The sequence below is a fragment of the Bactrocera dorsalis genome, chromosome 1 (genome assembly GCF_023373825.1).
Source record: "Bactrocera dorsalis isolate Fly_Bdor chromosome 1, ASM2337382v1, whole genome shotgun sequence".
Classification (NCBI taxonomy): Eukaryota; Metazoa; Arthropoda; class Insecta; order Diptera; family Tephritidae; genus Bactrocera; species Bactrocera dorsalis.
The window spans coordinates 712,704-723,692 of NC_064303.1; the positions used below are offsets into that span (position 1 = coordinate 712,704).

At 39.3% G+C, this 10,989-nt stretch overlaps 1 long non-coding RNA gene across 1 annotated transcript in view; it reads left to right on the forward strand.

The window, feature by feature from the left end:
* Positions 1-9,448, forward strand: part of LOC125778861 (uncharacterized) — a 63,985-nt gene extending 54,537 nt beyond the window's left edge. Inside the window, exon 3 of the long non-coding RNA XR_007422994.1 lies at positions 7,573-9,448. This is a non-coding gene — a long non-coding RNA (uncharacterized LOC125778861). The remainder of the gene's footprint in view (positions 1-7,572) is intronic.
* The last annotated feature ends 1,541 nt before the right edge of the window (positions 9,449-10,989 follow it).

The window sequence follows — 10,989 nt, forward strand, 5'->3', positions numbered from 1 at the left end:
CACTGCATGTGGTGGTGCGGCCAGCCAGCAAGCCAAGTTGCAACAACAGTGCGCATTGTCGCTTTTGTGCAAACATTTCTATACCCCAACAACGTTCCTCTTTGGTGCTTTGAGCGTGACGTACTTGAAATATAAAACAGTGAAGCAGTTGCACAAATACGTGCAACAGTGAGGCACATACACAGTAGCATGCATAGCCAACTGTGTTTTACCAGAAGTGTGTGCCGTGATGCCTTCCTGCCTAGTCCTAGTCTCACACATATAATCTTAGTATTTGATAACCAACACACTCACACATGCACATACATGTGTGTAGGATAAATGAAAGTGCATACTTAAAGTTATGCACTCTTCCCTCTGGCACTTCAACGCATTGAGCATTAGCAAAGCATACACTCGAGCGCACGATCTTACACACATATACACACATGCACACAATGTGCTAAACGCACGCCTTTTCGCACAAACACTTCAACTAACAATTTTCTACAAGCAAAACTTCATTTAAAAGCCAGTTGTGTAGCACCATCGAGACTTTTTTGCTGCCAACCGCAATAATCATTATGATACTTACTAATTATCATTTCAATAAATGCAAAGTGCAAAGTTAAACTATCCTTCACCCACATAATGTGAATGAGTATGGTTTTATAATGATGCCAAGTGTACTTAGAATCTTCTAACCACTCACGCTAACATATTTATACCATGTTTGTTTCATATATATTTCATATATATTTTATTGGTGGCTAAACACGCTCGCTTGATTGAGTTTCAATGAAATTATTGACTGTGCATGATCTATTCAGGAAGATTGTTACATTCGCGTATAAGGCGAAATCAAGGCCAAATATTGTCCATCAGATCTTAAAGATTAAAAATCAAAATACATTTCCGTTATATTAAATCTTGTGGTTTCACTTTCAAGAGTGTTCTGGAAGATGAATTGTCTTTAAAGTGGACAACTAGTGTGGCAGCCTAATATTTTTGAGAATTTAAATAAAAAACGATTGTATCAATTATTTCACATTGTTACGATTAATTTTAAGCACTTTTCTTGAACACACCCAAATTTTGGAATAAAAAATTTAAAATTTTTCGAGTTATGTACGATCTTCGACAGCAATAAAAAACGGCCTTACACTGTTGCAGTGATTCCAGCCTTTTTCGTGGATGAAAACTAAAAGAACAAAATCTTTAATAGAAAATATTGTCCATACAAGATCGGTTTCGGTTCGCCGAAATTAATGATAACTATAAACAAAGCTTGTAGAAAAAATATGATAACGGTCGAATTATTTTTCCCCGAGTACGCATTGCAACAATAACTTCAATTGCAAAAAGCTACAAATGCTATGAAGGTAAAACAAGACCAAACACCGGTTTTGATAGGCCTCATATGCATAGTATCGTTTTTTCACATAGCATCCGTGAACATTGCCGGTCGGTGTATTGTTGAGCAGTGCATATGAAAGGGTCCGAAGTGAGCGTCGTAGAGAACACTCGCGACAGCTTTTTCTCTTTCCACATATAGAAGAGGTATATGTGGATGGAGAAGAGTTGAAGAAGAAGCGTAGTGAAGTTTTTTGTAAGAAGCTGTACCACGAGAACAGCGGAAATTATCTTCTCCTTCAACTGTACAATTGAAAACTTGGATCACTGCGTCATAAAGGCCACTCGTGACAGCTTTTTATCTTCCCACCTATCGAAAAGAGATACGTGGATAGGGAGGAGTCGCTGACGAGGGAAGATACGCCTTATTGAGCTTTTGAGCTATTTGACACAGCTAAATCCCAGCTAGAAGGTGAAGTTTTCAGTCAGAAGCATTCCTAGAACCTTGGCTTTAGATTAGAGCACTACTGTGGAATGTTTCAAGCAGAAGTGGCTGGAGTAGATATCCAACCACGAAGTGAAGTCTCTTTCGGAGAAGTGAGCATTCACTCCGATAGCAGAGCGACAATACTAGCGCTGAGTTCTTAACTATGCGCTCAAAGTTAGTCAAGGAGTGTCTGTTACCACTATAAATAACATCAAATGACTTGATATTTAGATGGGACTGGTGACACCAGCTTCAGTTTAGCAGACACTGTCGAGAACTAGCTCCTTATGAGTGCTAGACGTTTTTGGAGTAGAACGCAGGAGATCTTCTGACCTAACTCAACCAATTTGTGAAAGTCTCAAGGCGTTTGGTCAATTGTTAAGGGTCTTATGATATATTATATAGGAGATTTAATAATAATACCCAACGGTTACCCTCCTCCCGCCCAACCGACGCGAGGGGCGCAATCCGCGAACGAGCGGAATTAGCCGAGTCATAAAAGGCAAGAGAGTTTTAAGCGTTGCGATCTTAAGCTGCTCAGCTACAGAAACAAAAATTTCAACAGCCAAAAATAAGAATTAAATTAAAGTTTATAATTTTACTTGTTAAGAGTAGCTAAAATAATTTTTTTAATTGTAAAAAGTGAGTCTGTTAAATCAAATGTGCTGGAATGAAAATTGAAATCATGACATATACGGCGGAACAAAACGGATCGGCGTTCTAGTTTTTAGGAAATTAAAAATTTTAAGGACCAATTTTAACCCTCCAACCAAAGTTAATTTCTAAAAGATGAATGAAACTAATATATTAGATCTGGGAATAACTCTGTACAAAATACGGTTTTACATATTCTGACAGGATTCAACCACATGACCAACGCCGTGAGTTATAACGAATTTTAAACGCTAAAAAAACCTCGTCGAGAATATAACCCACAGTTATTAGTACCTATCAGAATTTTCGCACAGTACACCAAAAAAACCAACAACAGCACAACAACAATCGGTTAATTTTTACAAAGTACGTGTTCCGCAAAACGCCACAGAAGCAAAATGTTTTCGCTAACAAAATTGCAAACTAAATCATGCCATAAGCAAATTTGCGAGCACAAGTGCACCAACACTGCCGTCAACTGTCATTTAGACAGACAGCGATGTCAGTCGAACTTTTGCTGCCACCACCCACCCATCGCTGCACAGAAATAGCCTTACTTAGCTGCAATCACCGCTTGACTTGTTGTCCATCACATCGATGTAGCCGACTCCCGTCGCTGTTTGCACCAAATAAAGCCACATATCAACACGGATGTGTAGATAGATAAGGTTCGCGGATTTGTGGCAGAACTATGCAAACAAGCGCACAACCGCTCGCACATAGGAGGACGACGATGTTTGCACAACTTTTGCATACACACACGCAGCCACTTTCGCCCGCACAAAGTTAACGGCTGTGGACGAATTGTTGCAGCCAATGCCAGTGCGGTCCGGTCATGTCCTGGCGGATTTCCGCTCATTCATTGCTTGGCTCACCTTTGTTAGCTAGCCAAGCTTAGCTGTCTGCGCAGCGATGTTGCAACTTTAACACTCGCGTTGCGCAGGACACCGTGAGTGGCTCCGCATTGCCGCAGCAGCCATGCCAAGCAAATAGAGCAAACTATTTGTGCGCTTGGTTGGATTTATTTGCTGAGACCGCAGAAACGATAACAATAAAAATAACAACTATCAGTGATTAGAGGAAAAATAAAAACCACATTCAAGTCAGATTGCCAGGCAAGGTAATGCCGGACGCCGCTGCCGCAGCTGACAGCGTCGGTGAATATGACAATCAAATCTGCGGTGGCGTTAGCAAACTATGACGCGAACATAACAAAATCCCTTCAACGTAATGACTCGTGCATTGGTGATCGTATGTGCCATACACGTAGACACGAGCTTTGGTCACAGGGACACTGCGAATGCAATAAATGTGCGTTTAATAAAAATGGTAATGGAATGGTCACACGAGCTCGTGGGCATTCATTGTTGGTCGATGTAGGATGGTCTCATTTGTTTATTCAACAGTAAAACTGAGTGCATGCAAAACATAATGAAAAAATTACGACTGCTGACTTGGTACCTTGGCATAAATCTATTGACTCTGCTCATGCAAAGCGGACCACAGTATCGATACTTTATTTCCTGAAGTGTGATTAAATTCTTTCTAACGATGTCTGAAGTGGTAATTGCGATATGTACAGATGGGCCTAGAAGAATTCTTCGATAATATTTTGTAGTAAGCGATTGTTTTGAGTAGCAAGTTGCAAGGTAATTGTCATCATGAAATTACAAAAGTGTGGTTAGAGTCATGGGAGGACTCATTACAGGCCGAACATATCATATGTGGTAGTTTATGTAAGGTTCTGAGGTCGATCTGAACAGGGATCTCTTTTGAATAGCTTAGAAAACCGGTACGTTCTGTTACCTAAAACTGATATACCTTATAATAAGTAGGTCATAAGACCCTTACAAATCTACAAAGCACTTCGTACTTCCTCCGTGCAACTTTGACAGCTGACGTCAAAAGTGTTAGCCTTACCGCATGAATGCTTATTGAACAATTTCCAGTAAGACAAGGTAAACTTCGCCAAGAACAAGATTCTATTCTAGATCAAAAAGATCTTACAATTGCACAGTAGCGTGTTGTCGACCAGCACCAGCTAAGCACATTTGAGGTTCATTGGTTCAGTTCTGGAACGCAAGATGTCAATAGAGATTCAACTGCTTCCCATTCCAATGTGTCCTCGTTATGACCAAACTTCCAGACGAGTCAGATTTTAAAATAGCGTGATGCCATAGACCGACAGACACTTCTTCGAGCTCTTAGTTAACGAGCTCAGCGCTCCAAACAAGTCCGATTTTAAAATAGCGTGCTGCCATAGACAGACAGACACTTCTTCGAGCTCTTAGTTAGCGAGCTCAGCGCTAGAATTTTTCCTCCGCTGTCCCAGTTAGTACTCATATTCCTGCATAAGGCTGCACTTCGTAGTAGCACACCGTGAGAACGTCACTTTAATGGTAGTCACTTCTGGCTGGAAAACACAATAAAACATTTGTGGAATGTCGGTGACGATTCTGAACAGGTAAGGCTTTAACTTGCTACATTATTCAGAACGAAGTTGAAAAATCGCTACACAACTCGAGTTCTTCTGCCATAGGTTGTTATTTGACTCCAATAACTCCATTCACTGCGAAGGAGTCATGAAGGTCTCATGGTCACTAAGTTCAGTAAAGTCAGAGCGGAATTCCGTATTTCTATGTTCTCAGTTATGCTGTCTCACAAATTCTCATCTTAAATAGTATATATCCACTTTTGTCCGCTTTGTTTGCTGTCTACATTTCTTTATACCTCACACCCCTATTCGGTATACGCGTTCGAATATAAGTCCAGCGTAAATCTAATCCCGTATATATATTATCATTCACCGTTATTACGTGCTATGCATAGACATAAGACAAAAGTGGCTTCGCGGTTAAAAAGAGAGTCCAAAACTAGGAGAAAATATTAAAGAACCGGCCACGTAAACTGCCAATGAAAATTTCAACCGTCTGCACATTTACAGAAGCTGCATATTCCAAATTGTTTTTGGCCCACTTGACGGCTCAGCGTTCGCGACATACCTATTAACCGATGCTGCTGGCTGATCCTTTGTATCTGCTAATCGGAAATTAAGTTAGTAACTGTTTTTTCTGTCGCTGATTGTTTGTGAATTATCTGCGAAACGTTTCACGACTCGTCGTCGTCTCCTGCTATCACAGCCTCCTTCTACTCACCAACGCACAGCAACAATGTGATTTGTTCACAAGTTTATACCTGCCAATGCGCCAAGAAATATGCTACTACGCCTCGCTGAGCAACGTTGCGCTCGGCTGCAGATTTAGTCTTTGCATTCCGTGTTTGTCGTCGCCACTAACCGTGAGCGTTGTTATCTCAGCTGCCAAATTTGCGGCGGACATTACTTGTTAGCTCAAATAATAGACATGCAGTGCTGCAGCTCCATACCAACCGACTTAGGTGCATACCCTCATACAGCTGTATGTGTACGAGTATATAGATATATGGCGGCGGTGTGTAAGTTGTCGCGAGGTGGAAAGCATTTAGCGGAACACTTTGTGGAAGCAACAATTTGTAAGGCAAACAACTTTTTTCAACAGTTTAGCGAATTTACGCTCTCTTCATTGTCCGTCGCCAGTTTGTCGTTGTATGGTAGGCGTGAGCACGTACGCTTGTTGGCTCGTTAGGCGGCGCTTGTCGTCAGCGAAAGTGTACGTTGTTTTAACAGCACAGGAGCCAGCAAGAAGCAGCAAAACTTTGGTCGCCTCCTCCACAGCGTAGTTGCTAAAGTTTTAAACCGATTTCGCAAATATAATAAAAGCACAATATGCAGCGGCGGCAAGGCAAGTGTGCCTTACGGACATCCTTAAACATGCAAACACACATTTGCATGAATTTAATTTTTGAAGCCACTGAAAATCTTTATTAAATTTCATGTTTGGTTGGAATAACTCTTAGTACAAATATTATTAAGGTTTACGTGGCAAGCTGTGCTGAGAAAGCAAAGTGACCGTCCGGCACTTTAACATCGTCTTAAGCCCAGTTGTTCTGCTTCAGCTTTTCACATTGTTTAGGAATGTCTTCGCTGTCAAAGGTTATATTTATGTAACCTGGTCAGAATATATTTCGTTTGATATGCAGATTGCAACACCCAGAAGTCAATGTCCGAGACCCTATGAATTGAATATACAACTGAGCAGCAAGACGAACTGAGTCGATTTAGCCATGTCTGTCTATAAAATATATACGCGAACTAGGGTCTTAGTTTTTCAGATAGTGATCTGAAATTTTGGACACGTTCTTTCCTCGTTAAGAAGTCGCGTATATATTTCATTTGTCGGAACCATTGATATTGGACCACTATTCGTATAACTGTTATAAAAGTGAACGATCGAAATCAAGCGCTTGTATGAAAAACTTTTTCAGTTGAGGAGATATCTTTAAGAAATTTGGGGTAAGATATTTTTTAAAGAAAGGGTATAATCTCTGAAGAAATTTCTTTGATCGGATAACTACCGCATATAGCTGCCTTACAAACTAACCCATAAAAATCTAGCCTTTGCATGGGAATTTCTTTTTATTTGAAAATATATCTTCACAAAATTGGGCGCAGATTATTGCCTGAGTCAACGCTAAAATCTGCGAAGAAATTTTTGAAATCCGACAACTTTAACATATAGCTGTCATACAAACTCACTGATCAAATTTAAGTTTTTATGCGGAAAACTTTCTTATTTGACGAGTTATCCTCACGAAATTTCGCACAGATAATCATTCAAGGTAATGCTACAATCTCCAAACATATTATTTAGATCGGGCGACTATAGCATATAGCTGCCATATAAAGTGGGCCACAAAAATCAAGAAAAATATTTGTTATACCCTTTTTGGGCTATCATAAATGGACCTATGAGGGGTATTATAGCTATGGTGTAGTCGAAGTTAACCGTTTTTTATTTTATTTTTAAAACTTTCAGAATTTGTCGTCAGAGGAATAGTGAATCAAGGATATATTATAGGAGTAATTAGAATAACGAAATCTCATTGCATGAAGTTTAATCTTCCATTTCAAATATTATATGTAAAATTGATAAAATGAAATAAATCTGTATTAAAAAATTATTATAAAATATTTAATACAGATATTTTCCTCTTTCTTTCAGTTACTTCGTTGGAGATACAGTAGCGATTACTAGACTCTGCGTACAAAGTTCGAAACCAGAAGACACATGCCTGTTATATTAAGAACCATAGCTTTAAATAAATAATGTACACTAAATTAAGCAATACATAACACACATATACACACTCTTAGTCTAAAATATAAGCTGTATTTATGTAGATGTATGTTAAATAAAACTTCAACTCTTGACCATTAAATTTGGTAATTGATAAACTTTCGTAGGAGAACTAGCAAAGAATTGTGTTCGAGCATGAGATACCATGCCGGAAACATGAACAAGCATTAGCTTTCCGCTGACAAATTTATTTCCAGCGCCGATATTCAACGCACTAATACAAACGTATCTAACAGCTCACTCAACTCGCTGCGCCGCGGCACGCTTTGTAAGCTTCAGCAGCTGTTCATCCGGAGTTTTGGCCACTTCACCGCCGCAGTTGCAAGTGCTAACTGCTCGTTGCAAAGTCTACTTCATAAAGTTTTATTGCTTATTCTGGCCAACCGAAATTTTTGTCAGTCGTTTTTGCACTTTTACTTTTACTCTTACTTTTGCTTGTGATCTTTCCTCATTTTCGGGCTTAAGCCTGCTTCTGCTTTCAACTCCTCGTTTCATTTTGTTTCTTTTTCTTTTTTCGTTTTTTGGTTTCATCTTTGCGCATTGTTGGCAAAACTACTTTAAAATTTGTGCTTTCTGCCGCCGCAGCGAAAATGGATTTGAGTGCAGTTAATGGAAATGCTGAATGCAAATGGCAGTTGAAAAATCGTTGGCCAACTTTTCGCTTGTTCGTTTTTGTACAATAAATTTGCGGGGAATTCCCGAAAGTGCTGCATGCACATTCTTTTGTTTTAAGCCTCTCTATCGCTGTGACGACGAAAACTCAGAAGACAAAGCAAATTTCAATTTATGTTTAGGCAATTTTGCAGCAAGGATAGTGCGCCGAAAGTTACGACTGCAAGTGTGCGGAAGCAATATGAAGCAACAACGTGCGCCAAACACAAATAAAATAAAGGGAAACCTAATTAAATTTAAGAAGACTAAAGGCTTCAACTATTAAGCGAAAATTTTTACAAGAAAACATAGAACGACTTACGAGGTGTGTTCAAAAAGTATCGCCAATTTTGTGTTTTTTCAAAAATTATTTATATATTTTTGAATATCTATTTTGTCCCCTTCAAAGTAATCCCCATGAGATATTATACACTTGTGCCAACGGTTTTTCCAATCTTCGAAGCACTTCAAAAAATCATTTTTTTTTATCTTCTTCAGCTCCTCCTTCGATGCCGTCTTTATCTCGTCAAGAGAAGCGTAACGTCGTCCTTTCATGGGCCTCTTCAGTTTAGGGAACAAGAAAAAGTCACAGAGGGCCAGATCTGGGGAATACGGTGGCTGCGGCATCATTAGTGTGTTGTTTTTGGCCAAAAAGTCGCGCACAAGCAACGATGTGTGCGCAGGGGCGTTATCGTGGTGCAAAAGCCAATTTTTGTTCTTCCACAAATCCGGGCGTTTCTGGCGGATTGCTTAGCGCAAATTGCGCATAACGTGCAGGTAATATTCCTTATTGACCGTTCTTCTCTGTGGCAAGAACTCATGATGCACCACGCCCCTGCAATCGAAGAAAACTGTCAGTTACGATTCGCGATACTTTTTGAACACACCTCGTATAAGCATAAAACCGAATTTCATTAGTCATCTCACTTGAAATTTGGCTTAAAGCCTTTTCCTACAATTTTGGATAATTTTTAAGTCTTCATTAAGTTTCCATTCCCTTCTCACATTTCCGTATTTAATTTTTCCATTTCCGTCTGCCATTATTAAGTACAAGCATTTAAGCATTGCAATAAATCTTCGCAAGAACATACGCAGTGGGCAGCAACAGATACACGCGAGTGTTTGAGCATTAAGCATAAGACTTAAGAAACTGCCTGCCTAAAACTACAAAGTCAATTTGAGTGATAACGTGTGGTATAAAATATTTACTTATCTCATACATATGTATTACATACATAAATTTGTAAATAATTTCATGAAATAAAGTTAGCTTGAAATAAGCTAAATACTGTACATGAAAACCTGCTGTATTCCCTGATAGAAAATATAAACAATTAAGTGCAGTAGGGACACATTGGCCAAATAAAATTCTTTACAACAACTCGAACTGACGTATGGAACGACTTGGCGCATTTTATGTCGAGATCTTGAATTGAAAGCGTATAAAATACAGCAAGTGTAAGAACTGAAGCCACTCGACCTTCACAAGAGACATAGCCTCTTTCGAAAAGTTCCAAGAATGTTTTCGAGCCAGCATGACTCAATGGATATGCAAACAAGAAAAATTGTCGCATCTGGGATGAAGAGCAACCTGAAGAGATTCAAGAGCAGTCATTTCATCCAGAAAAAACAACGATTTGATATGATTTAGAGGCCGGTGGAATCATCGATCCATATTTTTTCAAACATGATGCCGGTGAGAACGTAATGGCGACTGTTATCGTCCCACCGACTATTTGATGCCTGATATTAAACTCGGCGGCATTTGATATCAACAAGACGGCGCCACTTCTCACACATCACATCAAGCAATGGATTCATTGACAGAATACTTCGGTGAGCAGATAATTTCACGTTTTGGGCCGGTCGATTGGTCAAAATGATCATGTGATATCACAATTTTCAGAAGAACATATAATATATAACCAGAAATTCCTATATTTTCCACAAGATTGGTTTAGGAATCTGTAACCCGCGTTGAAGAAGTCGATCAACTTAAGTTATATCGCGTTATACAGTGGACAGTTACCATAACATTAAGCGAAATCGGTTGTGGTCGAAACGTGTCACCAGAATTGACGTTAAAAAATATTTTCTACGTTTTTGGTCCTTGATTCGGTCCATACAGTTAACAATTGGATAGTTTGAAGGATGCAATCGGCAAGAAACGATCAGGTTTGGTTAATAGGAAAGAAATTATCTTAAGCTTCCACCTTATAGTTCAGATTTTATATCGAGTGGATCTTATGGTTCGGTAATCGAGTGAATAGTACTTGTTCGAGACAACACGATTTGAATTAAGTCGTCGGAACACATGTTTTAGTTCCGATACCAAACAATGGCCTAATAAGCGTTTTTCGGGTCCAAAGGTTCTTTATTACTGTTCCTAACGTTAACTCACAGCGGATTCATGTCAAAGCCAGGCCGGCAAAAATTGAAACCTTTGCCTTGTATATTAATAGTTATGTAAGGTCGATAAAGAAGGTATTGCCAGTGCAAACCAGGGTCGTGTTCACTCGTCTGTGAGACGCAGCACCGAAATACAAATTTCTCAATAAAATCGAAACCCGTTATGCATTTTGGATGCATGCACCAGCAGCGCTGAATAGCACTATTCTGGTTGTGTGTATG